The sequence below is a fragment of the Anabrus simplex genome, chromosome 4 (genome assembly GCF_040414725.1).
Source record: "Anabrus simplex isolate iqAnaSimp1 chromosome 4, ASM4041472v1, whole genome shotgun sequence".
Classification (NCBI taxonomy): Eukaryota; Metazoa; Arthropoda; class Insecta; order Orthoptera; family Tettigoniidae; genus Anabrus; species Anabrus simplex.
In genome coordinates, this window is record NC_090268.1 from 38,536,268 (window position 1) to 38,563,936 (window position 27,669).

Genomic DNA, 27,669 nt, shown 5'->3' on the forward strand with positions numbered 1-27,669 from the left:
TTAATGGTTTCATTACGCTCGTTCTATGCTCATTCAAGCCTATCTGGTGGTAAATGTTCCAGGCTGCTCCCAAATCAAACACTTGAGCATATTGAGCTTTTTTCTTTTAATTCTAAAAAATTGGGGATATTCTATTTTGCTGTCATGTCGGCGTGACGGGTCCTGTCGTTGCATTAGCTCGTCAGCTTGGAATTTCCCGTCATTCATGTCCAGTAAGTTGTTAGTGAACCAATGTTAAACAAGAGGGTGAATATGATATTTCCATCAATCCTACCTGAGAGTTAATCTTCCTTGGCAAATAAGCTGTGAACCTCCAGTTAGCCGTTAGTTTCCCGAAGAGCGGCTTGTACCATGTCTTCCTTCCTCGTTCAGACCTGCGGATGGAAAATAAACAGTTAGCCGAGTATATTTCTACTGTTTTAGAATACAATGCTGCCATATAATCCATAATAATTTGAAACAGTAATTTTGAAGACACCTTTCAGGGGTCTCCATACTACAAGAAACGTAAAATTAAGCAATTCACTCAACTGTGCCGAAAGTTGAAGGGTTAAAGGCCCTGGAAATGTTAAAAAAATCAAATTTCGAAAATCAATTCCGGCCTAAATGCAGTTCCTGAAAAACGGCCCAAAATCGCTTATTTCTTTACCCGTTTTCTTTTTTATTTAAGTCTTAGCCAAATTAATTTATTTAAATAATTCTTTCAGTAATGTTTTCCTTGTTTCGATACCCTCAGGCGTGTTTTGATTTTTGAAAAATGTCACCGAATGTAGTTATAAGGGGTTAAGTGAAACACTGCATTGACTCACATTAGCGTTCGTAGTGGTAAAAAAAGGCAAACTGCTGATCTAATCGACCGGTTAACGATGAATAAGAAAAGGATTGTAATTTTTAGGAATAAATATTCTCATACTTTATTTACCTAAAATTCGTAGCTCGTATCGCTAGGATGTTTTCAACATTGAGTTGCTTGCCTGAAGCGCCGTAACTATGGATTTTTCACATTAATAAATTAGCTCCCACGTATTTCAGAGGTCAAGCTGTCTACTACCATCAAGATGCTATTGCAGAATTGCTTTCATGTTAAAATATTTCAGACGTGGATTATTTTTCACAAGTAAAATGAATGTGTATGCACGTTCATTCCACAGTCCTAAGGCTGGTTGGATCCTCAACAGTTCCTCCATCAGCTGTCATAGATCACCTAGGCATCACTGAAGAGGCGTACTAGGGAAATGAGGTGTGAGGTAATTTCCCATTGCTTTCCTCACCGAGCCAGGAGTTGCGATTACATATCAGTCTGACAAGCCCACTGAAATGCATGCACTAACTGACCCTATGAGCAACATTTTCACACCATTCGTAGCAGGGACTGGCTGCATAAGGAATGGCATTACTAGCATCGCTCATACCTCAGTCACTTTCATATTGTCAAAGCCAAGGATAAGACAGACACATCAATGAAAGTAACAAAATTGCTCTAGCCTATACCAGAAGACATAGTGCACTGTAAACACTAGGTGCTGCCAGCAAAGGCATGCAAAATGAATATTTTATTAAATTTGGACGTCGAAAAACAAGAAATAATTATTCTTATAGAATAAATCAGTGCATTTTTTAAACATTTGAATGGGAAACACAGAAATTATGACAAAAACCTGAATTTAAGCCACTATTCACATGAAAGGCTGTAATTCGAAAAGTTTGTACAGGTTTTGAATTTCATAGACGACTATCCCAGTAAAGTACTTTCCTACTGTAGGAAAGGACGGTTAAGACAATATGTCTGCTTGTTTAAGCAAAAATGTAATCCATTTTGTTGATAATTTTGACAAGCGTAGTGAATGGTGCGTAGTATACGAACTATGGCTTTCTTACAGGGAAACATCAGTTACTTTCGTGACTGCGGTGAGTGGCCTTCAGTTTTACTTTTGATACTAAAATAACAGTAAATGTTCTTAGAAACTTTAATTTTAACCAAAAAGGGACGATTTATTTTTCTACAATTAACTTTACGTCGCACCGACACAGATAAGTCTTATGGCTACGATGGGACAGAAAAGGGCTAGGAGTGGGAAGGAAGCGGCCGTGGCCTTAAGGTACAGCCCTCGCATTTTCCTGGTATGAAAATGGAAAACCACGTAAACTGTCTTCCGATCTGCCGATAGTGGGTTTCGAACTCACTATCTAACGGATGCAAGCTCACAACTGTGCGAACCTGAGCGCACGGCCAACTCACTCGATAGAAGAACAAGGAAATTGCGATTATGGTACGGGACACTGAATGCTAGAGCACGTGCAAGAATATGACTGGAAAGTGAGAGAACTAGTCATTCCTACTAAACGCACTGTCCGGGGAACCGCTGCTGCAAAACATTCAGCAGAAGTAATGTTATGGAGCATGTTTGCAAGGAAATGCATGCCGGGCTGAGTGGCTCAGACGGTTGAGGCGCTGGCCCTCTGACCCCAGCTTGGCAGGTTCAATCCTGGCTCAGTCCGGTGGTATCTGAAGTTGCTTGAATACGTCAGCCGCGTGTAAGTAGAGTCACTGCCACGTAAAGGAACTCCTGTGGGACTAAATTCCGGCACATGGGCGTGCCCGAAAACCGCAAAAATTAGTTATTGGCACGTAAAGCAAATAACATTATTATTAAGAAAATGTATGAGCCGAATCCATTGCTCAAGGCACAGTGAGTGAAGAACTGTATTTCTACGCTGTAAACACATGTCTAATTCCCCAACTAAAGGCACGTTTCCTAGTGCCACACAGTGTAATGAGTCACATTCAATCATTTCAGTTATTAACTGGAAAACGCTGATAGTTCGTGTTTAGATATTAAGTTTGGAGGCAGGCGTGTCATTACGGGCATAGCAGTACTTCACGAGCCTGTGGAATAAGGTTTGAAACTGGACTGAAAATGTCGGACTAGACCAGAAACAGAAGACCACTCAGGATATACGGAAGTCCTTGAAAGACCAAATTAGTGAAGCGAAGTGTACAACTAAATTTCAACGAATAGAAAAATGTGTGGTATCAAAAGAATGGACTTGGAAAATTTAACCAATCACGCAGAAAAAAAAGTGATATAATCAAGGGTGAAGGTGGATTTATATATTACAGAGTCAAGTTTGCCTGATGTAAAAATGTGTGGATTAACAACATTTTCTTTGACAGATATCAAATAGATTTTTAATTCGTAAACTATGGAAATTATACGTAGTATCCTATACATAGTCTGGTAGTTTCTAATTCGTTGGATCACACAAAGTATTTTGTTTCTGTATTTTTCTTTACATACATGTATCTCATTTTTCCGTGGGGAGAGAGTATGTGCGTGTAGTCATATATAGAGTACTCTCAAATATGTAGGAAGTAATCGGGAGATGGATCTTGCCCCGACTTCTTCTGAAATCTTTTGGAACACACTGTATATTATCTTTTACTTTCCCGATTCGTGAGAATAGGAATCTTAGACATTTTACAGACACATTTCTGTTCCCTGAAAGACAATCTATTTATTTATTTATTTATTTAAATTATTTATTTATTTTTGTCTTATTTAGTGGCGAAGATAGTGTTTTAGGCTCTCTCTAATAGTTAACCACATTGTGATTACAATCTAAAACAAAATACTGAACTAATTAAAATAGAGAATTAAAGAAATTAATAGATTAAAAATGAATTTAAATAAATCACAAACTTAGTATCAAAAGTTGACGTTATGTAAGTTAAAGTTAAGGCTAAACATCACATTATTAAGATGAGTATGAGAAATATTGAATTCTCAAGTTTTAAAAAATAGGACGTTCCTTAGAGCAAGTATAAACTCAATAATATGAGTAAATGCCACCGTAAAACAAAATATGCACTTCATGATCCTAATAAATTCTCTGAAAGAAATGAAAAAAAATAATACATCGTTGTACCGGTGATACACCTTCTCCGGTCAGTTAAACAGCGCGCCTTCTGTAAGGCCATCTAGGTAATCTACTTTGAACAGATGTTATGGATGATAGTTTGGATTTCAACAGTTAGATGTGTCTACCATGACTAATTGCTCAATCTTGTGGGGTAAACTACAATTAATCCATAAAGAAATTTGTAATGTGGAAGTTTTCAAACCGATTCTTAGGATTTTTTCTTTATGTACCACAGTTGTCTACACTTCTGCTTCTTCCTTCTTCAATAGCTATCAACCAATCAGAAATTTGTAAATATTTTCGCTAGCCAATTGAAATTGGAGGGTGTGTCCAGGAATCCAGTCTATCTGTAAAGGGTTCTGGAAACTTCACCTCGAAATACTATAAAAGCTGGGCGCTTTAGGGCCGTATTTTCTTTATAGTTCCCGTTTAGTGAGTGCGGCGTGTTCTTTGCGGGCAAAGGCCGCGGTCGGCGATCGGAAGGCCCAGCAATTCAAGGCAATGGCATAATTTTCTTACATGTGATAGCTCCGGCAGATAGCTTGAGGGGAAGGTTTCAAACCTCTTATTTTATGTAAATTTCTAAACCTGGTGGTTTAAATGTAGAATTTTAGGCCGGTCTGAGGACTCTGTTCTATTCCCTCTTGGAAAATATGTTATGTAAGGGAAAAAAGAGTGATTACCCTCTGTTGATTCCATTAAAAGTGGTATGGGGTGACTGAAGTTTCTAATCATCTAAAATTCTTAACACTCTTTTGGAATTTAATGTTTATCATTTAGTCACCCCGGCGTAGAATAGGCTTAGCCTCTGTAACTTTGGGCCATAAATCCACTTAACGGTTTTAAAGTATTCTAGAAAGATTGCGAGTGTTTCGCCTCCTAGCCTTTTGTTCATCGCCGATCATGTTAAACCTTTTCGTTTTACATTAAGGCCATTTAGTATGGGCACTCATTGCCCCTGTTTATTCGGTAATTGTTTATGGACCAGGTGTAACAAACCGTTGAGCGATAAATAAGCCCACATCAGGGCAACATTGTATAAATACTTTAATTACCAAAAACCTACAGCTTGTAAGTGTGCTATTAAAAGCTGATGCCTCTGTGAGGCTGGACTATGATATTATTGGAGCCAGACTCCCTTGCAGTGTGAAGGATAGGAGCAAATAGTTCTCTTGTAAATTTTCTACCTGCCAAGAGCAATCTAGGTATTTTCTCTGGAAATTAGTATTCGTAATTCTCTGAAGTTGTACCTGATAATTTTTGGACCTGACGAGCTCATTGTTATTCTATTTAGCTGTCATTTGTTCTAAATTTTCTACCCATCCAAATTCTAAGTAAAAAACAAAAGGAAAGAAATAAAATTTCAAAATTTATTGTATTAACTTATGTTGTAGTTAATTCCTTGTCCACCCATTCACTCCGGGAGCTTCTTACACCTCTTTGTTCCACGATATTTCGTTAATAATAATAATAATAATAATAATAATAATAATAATAATAATACCGGGAGGTACACCTCTCCGCCGCACGTTCAAAATGAGCGCCTAAAAGAACTCCTCTACTGGAGAAACCGTGAACTTGAAACTAGACCTACTTAAAACTTTACTCTGAAGATGTCGCCACAAAAATTTGACGTAATTTTGTTATTCTGAAGTTTCCTGTACTGTGTGAATTTCTACTTGTTTTGTTTGCCATTCATCAAGAAGTTTGGTCAGTCTGCCATAGATGTCACTGCTAAAAAACTACGACCATGCACCCTGGTGCGAAGTGGAAGAAATTTTGACTTGAAGTTTTGTATTCATAAGGTTTTTTTATTGACTGATCATTTATTTTTGGGTTGGCAATATTTATATTTTCTTTTCGCCAATTTTGAATCTAGCCAATCCCTAATTTCTGTAATTAATTTTCAGCTTACCACAGGCTTCCTCCTCGATTCTGAGTGTTACTTTTGAATTTAACCAATAAAATTCTGTGCGTGTGTCTTTATTATTCATGCATGATCTCGAATTTTCCCCGAGGGATTATAAACTACGGCTTTTTTCGTCTCTTGGCCATTTGATCTTCATCTAACTAAGTGTGTGTTCAAGCAGGAGGCGGGCGGCGCCTCTTTCATCAGGCCGCAGTTCTTCAGCAAGGTCATGGCCATCTAACATCTTACTTTCTTGCTAGCTCCGTCTTTTAACCCGAGGGAAAGGTCCGACTCATTAACTATGTAACCTACTTTTCTAAAAATGTAACTTTCTGCCGGCTAATGTAATAACTTCATAAATCTTTAACTGTAAATCGGGGATAGAGAGTTATATACCCTCTCGAACTCCCCTTCATATTGGTTTGAGGTGACTACGTTTTGGTAGCTGGTTTTCTTCCTTTCCGTAATGTTCTAATTTATTCTTATACGAGTCACCTCCATAGTTTTGGAATAGCCCCTGTTCCATCGGCCTAGTGCCCTTTAGGTTTTTTTTTTGCTATGGGCTTTACGTCGCACCGACACAGATAGGTCTTATGGCGACGATGGGATAGGAAAGTCCTAGGAGTTGGAAGGAAGCGGCCGTGGCCTTAATTAAGGTACAGCCCCAGCATTTGGCTGGTGTGAAAATGGGAAACCACGGAAAACCATTTTCAGGGCTGCCGATAGTGGGATTCGAACCTACTATCTCCCGGATGCAAGCTCACAGCCGCGCGCCTCTACGCGCACGGCTAACTCGCCCGGTCCTTTAGGTTTTAAGAACTCATATCTAGGAGTGCAAGTACACGCCTCCTTTCAATCTGTGTTTCGGGTGGTATGGTCTCTCACATTATTAGCCAAGAAAGAGGAAAAAAGGAAGCATTCGGTACTTTAGGAACATTTACTTAACCTGTTCTATTCCACTACGGCCCAATAGGTTGGGTACTAAATACCCCTGTTTCAGATTTGTAAGTTGTGCCTTGATGGCAAGTGATTGTAATTTTCTGATATCGCCTTGAATAGGCTTGGAAAACAGAGCACGACAGCTCTTTTCTAGTGTTGTAAAGTGCCACTGAGAGGCTTGATATTGTGAGTTGGGAGTACGCGCTCCATGTATGGAGGGATTTCTGCCCTGGTGTAAATTTTGTTTTTGTAAATTTGAGGTAGGAGCTCGAGAAATTGTAAGACTAGAGGCTTGAAGCCCAGGAGAGTTAAAGTTCTGAAATCTTGTATTTTTATATTTTTGTCATTGTTATCTCACTAAGTGTGAATTTGTTAACTTGTTGCTTTTCAAAAATATAACCTTCTGTTAAGTTTTTAAATTCTTTCTTTGACATTATAGTTAGACCCATTCATCCCGGCACCTTCTTTCACCTCTGCGTTTCGCGGGTAACCCCCGTAATAATAATAATAATAATAATAATAATAATAATAATAATAATAATAATAATAATAATAATAATAATAATCTAATATGTTTCTCTTGCGGCTATAACGAAACATTATTCAGTCGGGCCTATTACAAAAATGTTCTTAAAACTATCTAGCTAATCCTCAAGCACACACTCGTTCATACATGGAATGTCTTTCAAACTTTAAAAATATTCCATAGATTTTACAATTGCAAAAGACAAATCTAGTACAAAAAGGTGTAATATTGGTTCCATCCATAACGCATTGTTTTTGTTAACCACTATATACGACAATGTTTGTAGCTAATTTCATATTACCGAGTGATACGTGAACTCAATACGAAAATTAGAAATCGATTTTAAAGTTTCGCAAGCTCAACGCCGGTGGTATTTCGCCACCCTAAGTGGTAAGTAGGCGCATCAGAAAACGATCAAATCTTTAGATTTTGAGAGACGCCAATGTGTTTGAATTTTGATCTGTAGGAGTTACTTAAGGTATCCGAAGCACAAGACACAGAGTGTTTGTTGCTATTTGCTTTGCGTCGCACTGACACAGATAGGTCTTATGGCGACGATGGGACAGGAAAGGCGTAGGAATGGGAAAGAAGCGGCCGTGGCCTTAATTAAGGTACAGCCCCAGCATTTTCCTGGTGTGAAAATGGAAAACCATCTTCAGGGCTGCCGACAATGAGGTTTGAACCCACTATCTCCCGGATGCGTGCTCACAGCTGCGCACTCCTAACCGCACGGCCAACTCGCCCGGTCAGAGTTAGTGAATAGTATATGAAGACTGACAGATGACGCATATTTGGTAAGGTTTGTGAGTTTACGCCCATTGTAATACTCTAGGCGTGAGTATCGTTCTTCAAATAATGGATTTTTTTTATTAAGGAATCTGTCCCGATAAACTGAAGGAGAAAACTTACTTCCCTTCTGAATCGTTATTGAATGAGGTTGTTCAGTTTTTCCACTCACCGCAGCTCATTTCCCTTTGGGCATTTTCGGGAGATCAAAGTGGGTGATCCTTCTCCCCACAACTTGGTTTCTTCTGGTGTATGTTTGTCTGATCTTACAGGAGTTCGAACTTAGACCTAAATGTAGAATAAATGTAGCTATACCGATTTCCTATGCGATTTTTGAACATTTAATTGTGGCTAAATCTCCGACAATGTCAATTTTTCGAAGGAATTATCGCTGTTTCTAGAATTCATTACGAAATACAGCGATATTTAAGTTTCAAATTATGCTGGTATATTCTTCTCTTAATTAGGGAATACAAATTAAGAATTTACCCTACAATAGCAGAAGAGTTAAAATATCACTCTGAAATACATCGTTACTGTAAGACTATGGTACGATATTTAGGGATACAAAAAATTCTCAATCCCTGGATTAGTGCTTTCATTACATTCACATATGAATAGCCTTCTTTGAATCGTTATAACAAACCGAAGGATTATATCCTCGCAAATCTGCCAGGCTCTCTCCTGGATAATCGTAATTTCAGACCCATTGGTATCAGTTTCTCATTACCTGGATGTCTCGCCACAAAGGGATTATCTACAGAATTCACGAACAGTATCGGAATTTTCTCATAGCATTCCACGTTCTAATAATGAAGTAGGATTACTCGATCAAACATTTATTTATTTATTTATTTATTTATTTATTTATTTATTTATTTATTTATTTATTTTCTTACTAACCAAACTAGGGGTAGCCCAGCAGATGTGGTAACGGCGTGCCCAGTTCATTCAAAAAGACTTGGGTTCGTTTCCCCGTCATGAAGTCTCCTAATTTACGAATGATATTTTCTCTTCTGGACATGCGGATGGCCCTGAGGTTCAACCATCCTGCACCAGAAATGAGTATCAGATTAATTCCTGTGGGATTAGCCGTCGTTTTAATTTTCGTTCAATTCAAACTAAGTGATTAAATTTTTCTTAACGTAATGCGCATGTCAACAGGCATGCTTAACCTTTTAATTTCCCTTTATAAATATATTTTTATTTTCAGTTTTTTATTTGCTTTTTTAGTGTTAAAAAAGCCGGTTCCGGTTATAGGAATGAATTGTCACTATAGACTAAGTTGTTGCTCCACTTCTGAAAATTATTAACATTTGAACTGGGAAACCAAAAAACCAAACCCCGAAGAGCTATGGCCTACCAAGCGACCGCCGGAAGGCCTGCAGATAACGAGGTGTCACTTGGTCAGCACGACAAATCCTCTCAGCCGTTAAACTTGGATTTCAAGACCGGTAAGTGGGAAGTCACAAAGAATTTCTTGATTGAATGATGATGGATTCAAACTACATGTCTTTCTAGATCATGCACACGACACACTAACGAACACTTGAAACCCAGTTATGCTCAGAGACGTATTCAATAGAAACGGTGTTTAAGTAGTTTCTCCTTACGTTTACCGGGCAGAAAATGGCTACGTCAGATGTCTTATAATTCTCACTGAACATACTGTATTTTGAAGGCAAAGGAACGACTTAGGTACTTAACAGTTGATTGTCGTGGATCATTAATCTCCTTGAGAGTATGGTGCTGGTGGTACAGATTAATGTTTTAAGAGGAAGTACAACAGGGCAACCATCCTACAGTATATATAACACAAAACAGAGATAAAAAAATGGAAGGGATCTGACACTTCAGAAGAAAAACAAGGATCGGATAGGATAGATGAAATTGAGGAGCCTGGCACAAGTGAGTGGAAGCAATACTAGGACTCATTTAACGGCCTCGCGGTCACCAACCCCCTCTCATGTTTCAGAGCCCTTGGGAACCCTTTTAGTCGCCCCTTACGACAGGCAAGGGCTACAGTGATTGTTATTGTACCGCCCCCACCCACAGGGCGTTCTCGTCAACATACACATTATTATCAAAAATGAATTTGTCACCGACTTTCATTATTCGCAAAAAACTTGCGGGATGTCACTTAAAGTGCAGGCATGTGATATCACTGAGTGTTATAACATGTTCTAAACACGAAGCAGATGGTCCGGTTGTGGTCAGTAGTTCGGACCTGTGCCTCGACGAGCTCTATCTGCTTTGAAGAACACACAATCAATACAGGCTGGTCCAGTGATACACAATAAACCTAGCTCCACGTCCAGATGAAAGGACAGTAGTGACCACAACACATCTGCTGCTAAAAGTAATCATGCTCGTGGAATTAAAATGGGGAAAAATGAAATAAGTCTACCCTGCACACAAAAAGCCAAAATATTGCATATATGAAACCCATTGTCACACAGTGACACAATCGTTTGAAACATGAAATGAAACAGACTAGTTTGCAATAACACTGTCCGTCCTTAACCTCTGCAATTGAAAGACTCTACAACCTATACGATGATACAATACTCGTTGGACAGATTATTTTTCGTAATAGTTTCCTCATCTTTTGTATCCAGTCAAAAGATTTAAAAGATCTAACTAACACGTTCTGAGGATGTAGAAGAGGTAGAAAAGAATAAAAATAGTCTGGTTTTTCTTAAAACCAAGAGAGCAAGCCAGCTTGCAGTTTTATGTAAACGTTAATCTGGTGATCAGAGATATGACAGTTTCGAAAGAACCACATGAAGTGGCCGGGGTTCGACCCGCAGCCACTTTGGTGTTATGTCTGTGACTAAAACTTAAATGCGTCTTACGTATCATGGGGAGTCACTTTAAATTAATAAATAAATTAATACACAAATAAATACACAAATACATACATAGACCAAGAGAGTTAGCCGTACGGCTAGGGACGCGCAGCTTTGAGCTTGCATTCGGAAGGCAGTGGATTCAAACCCACTGTCAGCCGCGCTGAAGATAGTTTTCCGTGGTTTCCCATTTTCACACCAGGTAAATGGTGCGCCTGTACCTTAATTAAGGCCACGACCGCTTCCTTCCACTCCTAGCCTTTTCCTGTCCCATCGTCGCCATAAAACCTATCTGTGTTGGTGCGACGTAAAGCAAGTTGTTAAACACAAGATAATTAAACAAAAACAAAATAAGCACACAAATAAAAAACATAAAACCGCCTCTGTGGTGTAGTGGTTAGCCACCCCCGGAGGCCCGGGTTAGATTCCCGGTTCTGCCACGAAATTTGAAAAGTGGTACAAGAGCTGGAACGGCGTCCACTCAGCCTCGAAAGATCATGGACCATGTTTAGCATAGCAGGTGAGGCTGCCATAGCGAGGTACTGGTCCTCCTCCCCAATTTTATCCCCGACCCAAAGTCTCGCGCTCCAGGACACTGCCCTTGAGGCGGTAGAGGTGGGATCCCTCGCTGAGTCTGGGGGGAAAAATTCCTGAAGGGTAAACAGATTAAGGAAGAAAGAAAGAAAGAAAGAAAGAAAGAAAGAAAGAAAGTTATGTGCGCCTTAGTAGCGCAATTTAAGCACTATTAGCTGCCGTCCTCGGGTGCTCGGGTTCCATTCTTGGTGCCGCCAGTAATTTAAGAATGTCTCGTTTAAATGGTACATGCAGCTCACCTCCATTGGGGTGTACCATAAAAGAGCTGCTCCAGATCAGGATGAGAAAACGAGTTTATTTTATTTCGCTGTAGTAATTAAAATTTAATTATATTATATCCGGGAGTTCATTAAATTTATTTTTTCGCGTACGCCAAAACACTGTTAAACTTCAATGAAATCCTGTAATTTAGTTACTGTTTAAGTTAGTATCTTATTAATGCAAAATGCAGCAAGCCGTAGGGTCTCAAGTCTTTCTTTATCTGCTCAAGCAAAGAGCTTTCCAGATGAGTTCATTTAAAGTAGATTACTCCCTTATAACAAACTTTCACAATCCTATACTGGAGTAGGGATAGTTGGTCACTTGTTCATTTAGCTTTGAAGGGAGTTGTACGGGATAAAAATGGTCAAGAAGGACCAGTTGATCGGTGTGTCAAACAGATTAGAAAGAATTTAGGAAGTGCAACTAATGTGGCGATGACAGTTTGACCCAGGATAGGGTTGTGTGGAGCATTGAATCAATGCAGGTCAACCAGGGAACACTTTAGCATTTCGGAATCTCTTCATAACACCGGCAATGATATACAGGGTCTCTCCTATAATCCCACGGTGTTTGTTCTCTGCGCTACGGCAGCTGCCTCAGCCCCACTCACGTCGCGCACGGCCGCCCTGCTTCAAGCGTGTATACAATCTTATATGAAATCCAACCTTATAAAAGATGCTGGAAGTGTCGTCCTTTATAGTGAGGGACTTCATAAACAACATCAAGATTTTATACACACCAGTTGCGGGAATTATGACTGTGGGTCGAATAAACCCCTGTTTCTTTGTGTGCCTTGAGGGCAGATAGAAGTGAAATTCGTTGTAGCCTGTGACAGGCTTGAAATTTGAGAGCGGGTCTGCTCTTTCCTAAATTTGATTTCTGTGTGCCTCTGATTTTCTTGTCTCGGTGCCACTTCAGTAACATCTAACTTAGTGTGTGGATATGTAGCAGGGGGCGGGAAGCGCCTCTTCCTTCAAGCAGCAGTTCTTCTAAAAGGTAATGGCCTTTTAACATCTTTATTTCTTGCTAGCTCAGCAGTCTAACTCTCAGGGAAGGTTCGAAACCTTTAATATGTAACCCATCTTTTTAAAATGTAAATTCCTTTTCAGTCTATGTAAAAACTACAAATCTCTTTAACTGTAAAGCGGGGATAGAGAGTGATTTACCCTCTCGAGCTCCCCTTCATTTTGAAATTGAGGTGACTACGTTTTCATAACCGTTCCTTCTCTTCCTTAATGTATTAAAGTTTTCTCATACGGGTCACAATCCTAGCTTGGGATTAGCCCCTGTGTATCGGTCTAGAGCCATTTAGGTTTTAAAATGTGTATTTGGAGTGCAAGTTCAGGCCTCCAGTCCTCTTTGTACTTTGGGCCAGTAACTTAACCTGTTGTTTTATTTTCATTGCGAAGGCCCTGTAGGTTGGGTATTAAATACCCCTGTTTCTTTGTGTGCCTTGAGGGCAGATAGAAGTGAAATTCGTTGTGGCCTTTGATAGGCTTGAACTTTGAGAGCGGGTCTGCTCTTTCCTAAATTTGATTTCTGTGTGCCTATAGGAGGCTTAACATTGTAATTTGGAGCAAGTGCTCCTTGGCATGATGGGGTTTTCTGCCCCTTTCTTCGATTTTTGTACCTTTGTAAAGTTGGGCTAATAGCTCAAGGATTGTAATTGTGGGGCCCGAAGCCCAAATCTTGTAACGAACTGTAATTTGTAATTTCTTAATCTGCTACTTGGTACCTGTTATACTTTGTTATTGATTGATTTTGAAAAGAAAATATAACCTTTGTTAAAGTTTTAAATTAACTTTAATTTTGTAGTTGAGACCTATTCCAGCCCGCACCTTCTTTCACCTCCGCCTACCACGGATAACTCCGTAATAATAATAATAATAATAATAATAATAATAATAATAATAATAATAATAATCGAAATAAGCTTTCAACGTATTAGGTCACGCTCAATACGTATAGTACATATCATCATGATTATTTATTTATATATTGCTGGCAAAATGTCCCGTGAGCCTCTGGCTCGTGATAGGGACAGTATAGTACATACTTTTGTTAACGCGACACAAAAATTACACTGCATATACTACAGCATTTTCAGTAAAGCGACAAGTACATTTTTGGATAACTGAGTGATATTTTAAAGTGTTATCGTCACAGATTTGTATATTCAGATTTTGCATGGCTGTAAGTTGCTATATGTGGATAATGTATTAAAGTTATATTACGATATCTGTATAGGAGTAATATTCCTTCTGTTTTTTCTTAAAACATTTAACCGATTTACAGTTCTTTATAACAAGGGGCAATGCATTATTTTCCCTAAACTGGATTGGAGTGAGAGGGATATATCCTTAATGATCCTTTAGTTTCATATCCATTGATTTCACTAAAATGGTAGTTAACAGGAGAGTGGGTTAATTTCCTGTCTAGCTTATATATGAAGACTGATGATGGAAATGCAATTTGCTTATGGAATGGAAGAATATTTGACTCTAAAAAATGATGTGACGGTTTGGGAAAGGAAAATCCAGACATTATTTTCACGGCTCTATTTTTGTAAGATTTCCAAATTTTGAACATAATCTTTCCTACATCTTCCACATATGAAGCGTATGTATGTTAGATGTAGGTGTATCAGTACGTAATATATACACTTCAGTTGTTGGTGAGAGAAATTACTGTATCTTAATCTCCGCATTAATCCTATCAAAAGAGATGATTTTTCTGTTTACATGATCAATATGGCTTTTACAGGAAAGTGTTCAGTCTAATACTAAACCAAGACACATAGCTGAGTTGACTCTCTCTATTACTTGGTTCTGTAGGGTGACAGAGTTAGGCGCTGTTAGCTGCAGTCACAGAAGTGCGACCAGAAAACAGTGTTCGGAAGAGAGTGAGTTCGAACCTCACTGTCGGAAGTTTTAAAAACGGGTTTCCGTAGTTTCCTATCTGAACACCAGGCAAATGATAGGGCCGTACCTTAATTAAGGCCACGGCCGCTTCCTCCCCACTCCTAGCCTTCTTCTGTCCCATCGTCGCCATAAGAGCTGTCTGTGTAAGTGTGACGTAAATCAACTTGTAAAAAAAGAATAGTACATATCAAGGAGATTTTAAGGTGCGGGGGGGGGGGAATTTGGTCTGTTTTCTGATTTGAATTTGTAGAAATTTAGGCGTATTTTGGACGAGGCTACAAAAGGGTATATATTTTCTCCATGTACAGGCAAGTTACAATGAGACTTTTATAACGCGAAGTAGTCAACATATGACAAAGTAAAAAAACTAAACTACCAATAATGTGTTCGTAATTTCTTTCCCCACCAAATTTATGAAAAGTACAATTAATTTCAACATATTTTTCCTTTCTAACCTCACAAAACACTTTCCCTATAATGAATTGCTTCAAGGCCATTTATGAAAAATGTTTTCTTGGTTTTCTTTTTAACACAGTCTTTAAGCGTTGCTCGTGGGATGTTAAACGCCTTACTTGCAAGTTTGTAACCGATTATTTTGTCTCTCGCATCCGTAACAACTTTTTTCATGGCCTCCTTATCCCATTGCTTGCGTTTTCCTATCTGAAAATAGTAATAATAAAATTCATAAATAAATAAATAAATAAATAAATAAATAAATAAATAAATAAATAAATAAATAAATAAATAAATAAATAAATAAATAAATAAATAAATAAATAAATAAAATGAAAGGGGACGAAATTACGAACATTCCCCGATTTATTATAATGGCGGCTACAGTAATTCATGGTAACCACTTCACTGTAGAGATTACACGCCATGAACTACACCACACGACTGAAATGCAGTTCAGTACTCCATACACAATCAGTGCTCACTCTAGGAATAACAGGCTCTTAATTTGAACACTGCACTAACTCAGCTCAGTATGACAAATGAATCTTCCTTGAACAGGGAACCTAAACATGGTCCACACAACCAACTCTCACAAGACAACGGAATGAGGCTACGCGCGTAGGCTGGTCATTAAGTACCAACGGCGCAAATTGGAAATCCCTAGGGGGACGAAATTAGATGCGGGGGCGGAATTTGCCTCCGCACCTTAAATATAGAACAAGACTAGCCAACTGGCCACCATTGGGGTGGGCTCTGAAACCGCATCCTTCGGATTTCGGGTTCAGTTTCCTGTCTGATCCAATATTGTCGATGGTTAGTTCCTTTGGCTCGAGCGTCAGGTGTTTGTGGTGACCCCAACTTACCCGCAACCCACACAACATTAACTTCCATAACACAATCATGCCAGTTGTCATCGCTTAAACGGGAGACGCCTCAGAGGAACTGCTTTACAAGGGCGGCGCAAGATTATAAATGCAATACAAACATTATTATTATTATTATTATTATTATTATTATTATTATTATTATTATTAATGTATTGATATTGCGGCACGTTTGTAAGCACTCTAAAAAGTCAAGCGAATTAGCGTGGAGACTACTCTCAAGCCGTAAGTGGTCTATGAGATTTAAGCAGTGCAGTTCACGTCATTAGTAAAAATTATCTACTTTCTCTTAATCTTAAAAATACAATTGTAGGGGGTCCTCTGCCAGTATTGCCATTTTTTTCGCCTTATTTTGACATATTTATCCGTTTTAAGTCAACTCAACACCGTATCGGTTGTCTTTATCTTTCGAATGTGTTCCACAATCACGGGTAAACGGCTGAATAGATTTCGACCAAACTTCATACTTAGAGTCTACTCATCGGGAGCAGGTTTCGATATGCATATAATTTAAAAATCACTGAACAGATTGGGGTTTTATAGGAGGACAACAATATTTTTTTAAATTTTTCTTTTGGTATTTTCTCTTACACTATTGATGATATCTCTATCAAACTTCATATATAGAGTCTACTCATCCAGTGGTAGGTTCGTTATGCGTATTTAAAAATCGCAGAATAGACTGGGGGTTTATTGCGAGACGAGGTTATATGGTTGTTATTTCCGTTTGTTTATGCAATATACGTATTTATCCTACGACGGATAATGAAAGAAATGCTTACGAGAAGTCGGATGTTTAGCTCACGTCCCGTGGGACACTTTGTGCATGTCACTTCAAGGTTGGTTAACGGGAAGAACAAAAGAGCCATTTTACTCCTTTCGGAAGAGCTGATAATAATGGAGGTATCAGCAACGGTGGGTTTAATGAGCCTTCAGTAACAGCGCCATACCAGTGTCAGACAAATAATATGTAACTGAGAATAAAGGAGAATTTCGCGCGATTTCGAACCAAGAACTGTACCGTACTATAAATTTGGACATCGCCCTCGTTCTGTTTCGAAGTTGTTCAGTTTGTCGTACTTCACGTTACTGTCACGTGCCGTAAACGCGTAAATAGAGGTAAGTAACTTCGCATACATTTCTGAAGGAAATATTTAACCCACTGCAAATTGCAAAGAACGAGTACAAATGCTGGTAAATTAATCCTTTAAGAAGTGAATTTAGCAAGAAGCATGTCAAAATATGTTGCTTAGTGGTATCCATTACGGTTACCGTCACAGAACAGAGAAGTTAATCCTACATCCTCCATTTCCCAGAGCATGAGGGAGAATGGCTTTCCTGCCGAGCGGGGAGAATGTCTTGGAAGTGATTGATGTCTTCCTTAGCGGGGTGCATTACACAGTTCTTGTCCTGGACTCGTTTTCTCCCCTAACACCCACACTCTATACTTTGGTTTCTTCACATCAGTTTCCAAGTTGAGTGACACTTGTATAAAAATATGGAAACAGTTCAGCAGACCAATTTGTGCAGAGTGCGAAACAACCAAGAAATCCAGGTCGAATTTGAGAAAGTGCTTCTCCTTTAACACAAGAAATCCTCTGACTGTTCTCGATAAAATATCAACTTGTTCTTCTTATCGGTATCAGACTTTTAGGAAAATTAACACATAATGGAAACTACAGTATCGCGGTCGACTAATACAATATTTTCACAATGAATTCTCCACAAGCCGTGCGGTTAGGGGTGCGCAACTGTGAGCTTGCATCCGGGAGATAGTTCGAATCCCACTGTCGGCAGCCCTGGAGATGGTTTTCCGTGGTTTCCCATTTTCACACCTAGCAAATGCTGGGACTGTACCTTAATTAAGGCCACGGTCGCTTTCTTCCAACTCCTAGGCCTTTCCTATCCCGTTGTCACAGTAAGACCTATCTGACGGTGCGACGTAAAGTCACTAGCAAAAAAAAAAAAACAAAAAAAAATAGCTCTCGACAAAGATTGCATTGAGAAATGCAATAATCATGAGGCAAGCTTAGTTTTACGTGACTATTATCTCCAGTTTTACATGAATTTAAGAAGTTATCACATGGATTGTAACTCGACCCCAATCCGGAATCCCGTTACACGAAAATGGCAATTACTTGAATAGTGAACCAACATTCTCATTGCGAACTGTCAGTATAAACGAAGTAAAACGAGTCTTAAATTCTATTAAATCTCAAGCGAAAGGAGCAGATCATATTCAAATAGGCTTTATAAAAAATGTCATCGGTGCAGTATTACCGATCATTACTCATATCTTCAATTACTGGGATGCTCTAGTGATTCCAGTACTAAAGAACACCACATCAAATTATCTATCAGACCACCGCCCTACATCCATACTCCCCCCGCCTGCGAAAGCCCTTGAACGACTAATTCACGAGCAACTAACTGAATATCTCACAAATCACTCACTACTAGATCCGTTGCAATCTGGTTTCAGGAAGGGCCACAGTACGACGACAGCACTTCTTCGGGTAACAGATGATACCAGGCTTGCTATGGATAAATGACAGATGCCGGTACTCCTTGATTTTTGCAGTGCATTTGATACAGTCAATATACAACTCCTCCTTTCAAAATTGCACTCCCTTGGCGTCGACCGGAGTGCGCTCAATTTCTTTATATCCTACCTCACAAATCGTCGTCAGTGTCTCTCAGTAAACGATGTTACGTTCAAATGGGCTATCAGATTAACTGGCGTGCCTCAAGGATCTGTGCTAGGACCTTTGTTATTCAGCCTGCATATCAATGATATTTCATCCCCACTTGTCCACTGGAAATACCATCTGTGTGCTGATGACTTCCAGGTATATTACCATACCAGTGTAGATAGTATATGCGAAGCGATCCAGCATATGAATACAGACCTACAATGACTCAACGTATGCCAGAAACAACGCCTTACTCATCAACCCATGAAAGACCCAAAGCATAATAATTAGACACAAAAAATTACTATGCGCTCTAAATAGTAATCGCAATCCTCTTCTAATTACCATTAATGATACCGAAGTGTCATACTCCAAGATTGTTACAAAACTTGGGGTCACCTTAAATGAGACTCTGACCTGGAATGAGCATATAACTAATGTGTGCAGAAAAGTACATGCATCCATTTATCCTTTGAAGCGTCATAAGAATGTTCTCTCACTGGACCTTAACTTAGAACTCATAAAAACACTTCTATTTCCAATCTTTGACTACTGTGACAGTTTATTGACTGACCTATCCTGTGAACAAGCTACAACGCTACAACGTGTACAGAACTTTTGCATTCGATATGCCTTCCAGCTCCGACATGATGCTCATGTAACACCATACTACAAAAAGTTGGGATGGCTACGTCTAAATGACCGTAGAAAAACGCACCAAATGACCTCGTCTATCAGTTGCTTTCTTCAAACAGCCCCACCTATTCATCGTTCAATTTTAGGCTTCTTTCTTCATTCCACGAAATTAACACTCGTTCCTGATCAGTACTTGAAATAGCACCGCATCGAACAAATACCTACAGCCATTCATTCCTGGTATTTGCTTCGAGGTTATGGAATACGATCCCGGAAGATATTAAAAAGTCTTACTCGTCTAGGACATTTAAAACAGCCTACCGTAAATTCCTCCTGAGTACATACAGTTGACACGAATGAAGGTAAGAGTGAATGGCGTGTGAATGAAACAAAAAATACGTACTAGATTTATGTTCTTAGGTTATCCCATTTGCGTTCTTATTACTCACATTTAAGGCTATATACTGTACCTAGAAATAGACTACATAGTAACATCGATTTTAGCATACTCAGATTGTAACATACTAATACTCAGTTAATTTATTTTAGCCTTATATTTGAATAAGTTTTCGTTTAAGCTAGTTATAGATATATTCTTTAGATTATAAGTTGATATATTTTTTGTTATTATCCACTCCCTATCTATCCTATAATTATTCATCAGTAGTAACCGTAATTAGGGCCTTTACGTCGCACCGACACAGATAGGTTTTATGGCGACGATGGGGTAGGAAAGGCCTAGGAGTTGGAAGGAAGCGGCCGTGGCCTTAATTAAGGCACAGCCCCAGCATTTGCCTGGTGTGAAAATGGGAAACCACGGAAAACCATTTTCAGGGCTGCTGATAGTGGGATTCGAACCTACTATCTCCCGGATTAACTGTAATTAATTGTATTATTGTAACTCCTTCTCTGACTTAAATGTCTCAATAACAGTAATTGATTAGAAATATATTTTAGATTAATACTGTAAAAAAATTGTATGTGGTTAAGTGTAAGAGAGGGCCTAGAGCCACTTAATAAAGACACAAAAATATAAATACATAAATAGTCAATATAAAAGTTATTTTGACCCAAAACTCGTAACTTGTGAGCGTGCAGCAGTGACCACGTCTATCTGGAATCATCTGCACTTACTCGGGTAAGGCCGCTCCACCTCAATGTTCCTAGCCGACCTTCCGATGTGGCCGGTATTAGGTTTCAGAGGAGTGTAGACGCCTCCATCCTTCCATGAGTAGGATTTGGAGGAATAGAAGGCAAATAAAGAATTTGTGTTTAAACCAGAGAGCAAGAGTGAGAATAGGAGATGAGATGAGTGAAAAAACTGAATTAGGAAGAGGTATAAGACAGGGCTGCTCTTTATCACCGATACTGTTCAACATCTACCTCGAAGAAATAACCAATGGAAGTTTTAATGGAAAAAGTGGAGTTTGTGTTGGAGGTAGGAGAGTAGAATGTATAAGATTTGCAGATGATATGGTTGTGTTAGAAGAAAGCGAACGTAAAAAGATACAACTGTTAGAAAAACTCAACATGAAATTAGAAGAATATGAAATGAGAATTAAGAAGAAGACCAAAAGTATGATAATTGGACGAAGAGAGGTGGAAGTTGTCGTATTAGTATAGGGGGAGAAGAAATAGAGCAATTCAGTAACTCCTAAGTATTTGGGAAATACACTGACTGACAGTGACAATGCAACACCAAGGAAGAGTGGTTCGAAAGGGATGAAAGTTGGGGAAAAAACAGAGACGGCACGGATGAATAATTGATGTTTATTTCAAACCGATATGCAGGTTACACAATGCGCACGGCATCGACTCAGTAGGATGTAGGACCACCGCGAGCGGCGAAGCACGCAGAAACACGTCGAGGTACAGAGTCAATAAGAGTGCGAATGGTGTCCTGAGGGATGGTTCTTCATTCTATGTCAACCATTTGCCACAGTTGGTCGTCCGTACGAGGCTGGGGCAGAGTTTGCAAACGGCGTCCAATGAGATCCCACACGTGTTCGATTGGTGAGAGATCCGGAGAGTACGCTGGCCACGGAAGCATCTGTACACCTCGTAGAGCCTGTTGGGAGATGCGAGCAGTGTGTGGGCGGGCATTATCCTGCTGAAACAGAGCATTGGGCAGCCCCTGAAGGTACGGGAGTGCCACCGGCCGCAACACATGCTGCACGTAGCGGTGGGCATTTTACGTGCCTTGAATACGCACTAGAGGTGACGTTGAATCATACGCAATAGCGCCCCAAACCATGATGCCGCGTTGTCTAGCGGTAGGGCGCTCCACAGTTACTGCCGGATTTGACCTTTCTCCACGCCGACGCCACACTCGTCTGCGGTGACTATCACTGACAGAACAGAAGCGTGACTCTTCGGAGAACACGACGTTCCGCCATTCCCTCATCCAAGTCGCTCTAGCCCGGCACCATGCCAGGCGTGCACGTCTATGCTGTGGAGTCAATGGTAGTCTTCTGAGCGGACGCCGGGAGTGCAGGCCTCCTTCAACCAATCGACGGGAAATTGTTCTGGTCGATATTGGAACAGCCAGGGTGTCTTGCACATGCTGAAGAATGGCGGTTGACGTGGCGTGCGGGGCTGCCACCGCTTGGTGGCGGATGCGCCGATCCTCGCGTGCTTACGTCACTCGGTCTGCGCCTGGACCCCTCGCACGTGCCACATGTCCCTGCGCCAACCATCTTCGCCACAGGTCCTGCACCGTGGACACATCCCTATGGGTATCGGCTGCGATTTGACGAAGCGACCAACCTGCCCTTCTCAGCCCGATCACCATACCCCTCGTAAAGTCGTCTGTCTGCTGGAAATGCCTCCGTTGACGGCGGCCTGGCATTCTTAGCTATACACGTGTTCTGTGGCACACGACAACACGTTCTACAATGACTGTCGGCTGAGAAATCACGGTACGAAGTGGGCCATTCGCCAACGCCGTGTCCCATTTATCGTTCGCTACGTGCGCAGCACAGCGGCGCATTTCACATCATGAGCATACCTCAGTGACGTCAGTCTACCCTGCAATTGGCATAAAGTTCTGACCACTCCTTCTTGGTGTTGCATTTGCTCTGTCAGTCATACTGTATGTATTGCATGTATTGCATGACAGAAATTAAGAAAAGAATTGCGATAGCAAAAGAAGGCTTTAAGAAAAAAATCGAAATTACTTTGTGGACCACTAAACAAAGATTTGAGGAAAAGACTCGCTGTGTGGCTCAGAGACTTCGACATCGCGAAAGGAAAATGAGAGAAGATTGGAGGCACTAGAGATGTGCATATGGAGGAGAATAGAACAAGTGAAAAGGGAAGACCGTGCAAGGAGAAAAATGAACTGGATCGGACATTGTTTGAGGAAAGTTTTATGTTTACTGAAAGAAGGAATACAGGGAATGGTGAAAGGCAAATGAGGAAGAGGAAGGAAAATATATCTAATGTTGGACAATATCAAAGGAAAGACATATTCGGACATGAAGAACTTGGCGTAGGACAGGCAAAAGTGGAAGAGGTTCAACCCCTGACAAGACCTGACATAAGGCAGAGTAGCTGGATGATGATATGGTTATAGCTAAAGCCCGGATTTTCATGCGGTAATAGGGTAGATTGCAACCTCATCTGGTTAGTAGGAAATGTCGGCCACCCGCTCTTCCACAGTGTAGAAAGAGTAACATACAATATAGGGGTTATGATGGGCCGTACCCCTAATGTTTATGCAAACTCCATAGCATGATCGTTACGAAGGTAGACTATACTTGCTTCTCGCTTCAGTAAGTGTGCATTGTAACCTATTAATACATAAAATTCCGGGCTCTAGGTATAGCCAAGGGGTGATGACTATAGTCTTAAGGAGAAGTATAAATGTAATCACTACACACCGGATTTATATGGTCTATAAATCACCAATGCAAGCATGCAACCATGATGCAAATATTGGTGAAATATGCTTTAATTTTCATGCTATTAAACACTTGTATGAAATGCAAATGTAATATTCCTTTAATAGACTCACGATATTCACCCACAATAATACATAAAATTATTATCATGAAGAAATAACTGAATGAAAAACAAAAATCACTCTACTTACAGCTACGACTGTTCGATTAGAACAAATATTTCGTGCATTGTTTGTGAGACTTATCAATCCATCAGTGTTCACTGTTAAAACAATATATGCACGTCTCTCAGATAAGACACAGTGTGTTATTTAATACACATGATGAATCAATTACTGTGGTTGTAAGAAAAAAGTGAAAAACACACGAACGTGAAGAAACACTTAAATTCATATTCCTCTTACACTTTATATTGTACATCCTACTTTTCCCGTCCATAATTTTCTTTGTGCCGGGGTGAGTGACTCAGTCCGTTGATGCAGTGGCCTTCTGACTCCAAGTTGGCAGGTTCGATCCTGGCTCAGTACGGTGATATTTGAAGGTGCTCAGATACGTCAGCTTCGTGTCGGTAGATTTACTGGCACGTAAAAACTCCTGCGGGACTAAATTCCGGCACCTCGGTGTCTCCGAAAACCGTAAAAGTAGTTGGTAGAACGTAAAGCCAAATAACATAGTTATTAATTTTCTTTGCAGTACACTACATTAGTGCTCTCCAACTTGTCTGGTATAAATCTGTGGTGTTTGTCTGTTGAAACTAGCTTTAATACCGAGAATGACCTCTGTAAATCTACGAAAGTGACAGGACAGTACTTGAATTCGGGAGCGAATGTATGTGTTAAACATTCTTGCAAATCTACATTATCAGTACCAGCCAAATATTTTTTTATAGTTACCATGATGCCGTAGCCCGGATGTCGTTTAAGGAAATGTCCGAGGTTTCCTGGAATACATTCCAGTTCACGCATCACGTTCTCCGTAATGACCAGCGAATCACCAAGACGCAATCCTCGTGTTTCTAACTAATTGATGGATTCTGGTATTATTTGGAAGTGTATGTTGATAAGTGCCAGTTATTTTTGAACAGCTTCATTGCAGGAAGAGCTCACGGCATTAATTATTCATATTTTATTGAAGACTGCTGGTAAAATATGTTAAAATATGAACAAGAAGGGACGTAAGCATGCACAATATATCCAACAATTGAAATGTAAGCACTAATCTGAAATATACGCAAATATGCACTATTAGACTTAATAATCTAGTTTCACCTTCAAACGCACTTCTACATATCCGATGTCTACTAATCACCAATCCAATCAAATTATTTAGCTCCTTTAAACAACATGGCTATGCCTCTGAGTACACAGCCCGTGTGTATATTCCAATACGAATGATATTACTGATGTAGAGTCTCCCTATCCACTCTCGCTCGGTTTTCGGAGACTTCGAGTTGCCAAAATTGGTAAGTTCTTTTACGTGCCGGTAAATCTACTGATAGGGCTGAGGTATTTGAGCAAATTTAAATACCACCGTACTGAGGCAGGAAGACTGCACTCTACCAACTGAGACACTAAGACTAGCTAAAGGACCTGCCTGTCAGATTGGTTAGATGTGGGACATCCTGTTTGTTTTTGTAACTCTGCAGTCTGATTTTCCGGTCGTGTCATTGATAGCAGCTGTGGAAATATTTAAAACATATTAAATATATGAGTGACAGCAGATGACACTATTGATAGCGATTGTTTCGCCGGACAGCTACATTAAGCCTAGAGCAGATCCTTTGGTGTTATTCGATAGAAGTAGGCTGTGCCGACACTGGGTTTCGTCCTCTACCTACCACATTATCATTTTCATCTCACATCCATACGCATAGGTCACGCATTGGCGTCATATACGAAGAACTGCACCATGTGAAGGGAACGTGTCCTCCGGCACTCCCGACAATAAATAAATAAATAAATAAATAAATAAATAAATAAATAAATAAATAAATAAATAAATAAATAAATAACGTGGATGATAATGCGTTATATACTAGAGCTTTTAGTGAGAATGATATCGCCATCTCAGATTGTATATGATGTGGGAAATTACGGAAGAGACCTTCAGAGATGACAAAACGGGAGTTTATCCCAATATCCCTTTCAATTTCTTACTAAATCCTGTTTCAGGTCATTAAGGAAATCTTAAAACCGGTGGTCGTGTCAGGTAAAGTTCCTCCCGCGAGCTCTAAAATGTGAGCGAGAATTGTCAGACTTTAGGATCTTCGCTCACGCTGGAGATGATTCCAATTATTTGCGCCTGGCTCCTACTCACCTTTGTTGTCACTCTTCCCTTTATTTATTCTTATTCTCTTTCTACACCGAGGGTTTGCGAAGCCAAGCGAGTTGTTTATATTCGCTCCATTCATTGCCTTCCATTTTCCTCTTTTCAATGTTCTTTACGGTAGGACCTCTTGCATTTCCTGCTGTAAGGAAAATTACGAGAGAACAATTATTTCCACATACTTCCCATTGACACCACCACCACCACCACAACAACAAGAATTCTCTCTTTCAAGACGTCGTTTCACGTTTTTTTCTTACCTATGCCTTCGCTCTTCGAAAGATTGAGTCTTCCTTTAATCATTTATAATAAGAGTTAAGATGGAAAACCGGGCGAGTTGGCCGTGCGCGTAGAGGCGCGCGGCTGTGAGCTTGCATCCGGGACATAGTAGGTTCGAATCCTACTACCGGCAGCCCTGAAAATGGTTTTCCGTGGTTTCCCATTTTCACACCAGGCAAATGCTGGGGCTGTACCTTAATTAAGGCCACGACCGCTTCCTTCCAACTCCTAGGCCTTTCCTATCCCATCGTCGCCATAAGACCTATCTGTGTCGGCGCGACGTAAAGCCCCTAGCAAAAAAAAAAAAAAGCTAAAGATGCTATTTAGAAGTTAAGCATTTGTAAAAGTAATTTGTGATCATCGGACTTACACTGTTGCTATTTGTTAGTGTTTGGTACTGTGGGAGCATGTCATGTTGCCTCACGGAGTTCTCGCTACTGCGCAGTTACAGTCCCGTGTGTCGTGTGCCGTGTGCCGGCACAATGTACCGAAACACTCCACCTCAAGCTCCTAATGTTCCAGAACAACTGACTGTTCCGGTCTGCCAATTAACTCGAATAAACTACACAAGTCTACACGACATTATTATTATTTTTATTATTATTATTGTAAACAGGATTCCTTCTTTCATTCCTTCTTTCATTCCTTCCGAAAAATTTCGGTGTCTAATATAACTGCTTTCTGTACTTTCTTGCAGATAATTTATAGCAGATTCAGTTGCGGTTTGGACACAACACCAGTTGCTTACACCACAATTGCAATAACAGTAATTGTTTGCTTTTTCCAGAGACATTTGATTTTTACTACTTGTTCCATGTATGAGCTGGATTCTTCTTGGCTCTTAGATTTCATATAATAGACGTTTAATAAGGCAATTCTATCGTATTACAAGGGCGGGTTCCTCAGGCTATAGAGAACTCGCCTTGTGAGTTGATCCTAGCTAAGCCCGGTGGTAATTGTAGTTGCTCATATACATCAGCCTCGTTTCCCTGGATTTATCGGCAATTTCCAGGACCTCTGCGTCTCCCAAGTCCATAAAAGAAGTTCGAGGGACGTAAAACCATTATTATTATTATTATTATTATTATTATTATTATTATTATTATTGTCCGCCTCTGTGGTGTAGTGGTTAGTGTGATTAGGTGACATGCCCGGAATCCCGGGTTCGATTCCCCGTCCTGTCACTAAATTTGAAAAGTGGTACGGGGGTTGCAAAAGTGTTCATTCAGCCTCGGGAGGTCAACTGAGTAGAGGAGGGTTCGATTCCCACCTCAGCCATCGTCGAAGTGGTTTTCCGTGGTTTCCTACTTCTCCTCTAGGTATTCCTGGGATGGTACCTAACTTAAGGCCACGGCCACTGCCTTCCATCTTTGTCTATCCCTTCCAATATTCTCATCCTCCAACAAGACCCCTGTTCAGAATAGCAGGCGAGGTCGTCTGGGCGAGATACTGGTCCTCCTGTTCAGTTGTACCCCCAGACCCAAAGTCTCACGTTCCAGAACTCTGCCCTTGAGGCGGTAGAGGTGGAATCATTCTGAGTCTGAGGGAGAAACCAACGGATTATTATTATTATTATTATTATTATTATTATTATTATTATTATTATTATTATTATTATTGTTATTTGTTATTGTTTTATGGCGTATGTTTAAGTGAAATAGCGGTGGACTTTGGGAACAGTGCACGTAGCAATTCACATCTCACTTGAGGTATCTAGGATCGATCTAGTGACCATGGAGGTGACCCCAGCTTACGGCCCGGTGGTGCAGTGGATCTCATTATCGATGT

General features: G+C 40.0%; 1 long non-coding RNA gene across 1 annotated transcript in view; it reads right to left on the minus strand.

Annotated features, from left to right (window-relative positions):
• Nucleotides 1–273: 273 nt before the first annotated feature.
• LOC136872376 (uncharacterized) overlaps nt 274–27,669 on the minus strand; it is a 711,320-nt gene continuing 683,924 nt past the window's right edge. Inside the window, exon 3 of the long non-coding RNA XR_010859883.2 lies at nt 274–374. This is a non-coding gene — a long non-coding RNA (uncharacterized lncRNA). The remainder of the gene's footprint in view (nt 375–27,669) is intronic.